The sequence below is a fragment of the Myotis davidii genome, unplaced genomic scaffold, assembly GCF_000327345.1.
Source record: "Myotis davidii unplaced genomic scaffold, ASM32734v1 scaffold37, whole genome shotgun sequence".
Classification (NCBI taxonomy): Eukaryota; Metazoa; Chordata; class Mammalia; order Chiroptera; family Vespertilionidae; genus Myotis; species Myotis davidii.
In genome coordinates this window covers 3087871-3089515 of record NW_006289395.1, presented here as the reverse complement: position 1 = coordinate 3089515, position 1645 = coordinate 3087871, and positions in this window count along the sequence as shown.

The window sequence follows — 1645 nt, the reverse complement described above, 5'->3', positions numbered from 1 at the left end:
TGGCTTGCAGTTGGTAACTTTCTTTGTCGCGTCCTCACAGGGCCTTCCCTTGTGTGTGCGAGGAGAGAGAGCTGGCATCCCTTCCACTTTTTAGGAGAACAACAGTCCTATCACATTAGGGCCCCACCCCTATGACCTCACTCAACTTTCATTATCTCCCGAAAGGCCCTCCCTCCCGATGCAGTCACTTTGGGAGTCAGAGTTTCAATGTGAGACCGGAGGAGGGGGAAGGACAACTTCTAGGTTTCCTTGCCGAGTGTAGAGTTGAATGGTGGCCCCTGAAAAGACATGCTCGGATCCTAATCTCTGAAAGCTGTGCACATGGCCCCATTTAGAAACAGGGTCTGTGCAGAGAGAATTAAGTTAAGGATTGTTGTAATGTACCCCACAAATCACACAAGGACGCCTCAAGAAGTCAAATTAAGGAGTCAGATTTATTGCAAATCCGGGACTTCAAGGGGGCATTTTGCTCTCCAAATCTCGCCATAATTCCCCAGCCCCAACACCAGATTTATAAAGGCAAAAATCACAAAGGTATTCATTACATCTTTGGGGTTGGAATGAGGAACCTGGTTTGCACAAAGCAGTTACAGGAGCGAATTGCGCATGTTAGTTAAATTATAGTTTTGGGTCTCCGGATCACTGAATCAACAGAAACACGTTATCTGGAGCCACTGAGGCAATTTAGAGTAATTGTGCTGTCCTGGTCTTGGGACCACTGAGTTGACAGAAACACATTATCTAGAGCCCTTGGGTCTTGGGACCACTGAGTCAACCAGAATGCATTATCTGTAGCCACTGAGACAATTTAGGATAATTGTGCTGTCCTGGTTCCCAGATACAGAAGAATGTGCTTTCTAAAACCAGTATGACCACAACCAATGGGGCATTCACATTACAATCGATAGGGTATTCAATCGAATGGGATGATTTATATAATTCAGAAAATCAAAATACCTTTTCTATTATTTTAGCAAACAAATAAATACAGAAGCCAAGTCAGCAGGGTTAAAATATTAAACATTTACCCAAACATGGTTGCTACCATCCTTCAGGATCTCTAGATGAGACCGTTCTTATAAGAGACCAAGGGGAGAAGACACAGACCCAGAGAAGGCCACGTGAAGGGACAGACTGGAGGGATGTGGCCACAAGAAGCCACCAAAAGCCGGAAGAGGCAAGAAAGGACTCTCCCCAGAGCCTGCAGCACGAGTGCATCCCTGCAAAGACCTTGGATGTGGACTCCTGGTCTCCAGAGCTGTGAGAGAATGAATTTCTATTGTTTTAAGTCTCCAGTTTGTGCTAATTTCTAAGGCAGCCCTAGCAGCTAATCCAGGAGTAACTGTGTGTGATGGTGCCATGCACAGAGCGGGGGAGACGTGGGGTGGGGGCAGGTCTTGGGGTGGGGACAAGAGCCAGAGTGTTAAGTTGGATTCGGAAACGCAGGCTTTGTGTGACTTTCAGAGGCAAGATGAGAGAGGCGAGATGAAAGGGCCGCGGGCTCGCTGTAAACACTGCGTAATTGACAGCCATTACCGCCGCTCTGTCCTTCTGGAGCGCTCCCCCATTAGAAGATTACTCCAGCCTCCTGTGATCTTGGGCGCCAGTTTGAAGCTCTGCCAGGACCGCAGCAGAGCTCAGCCCT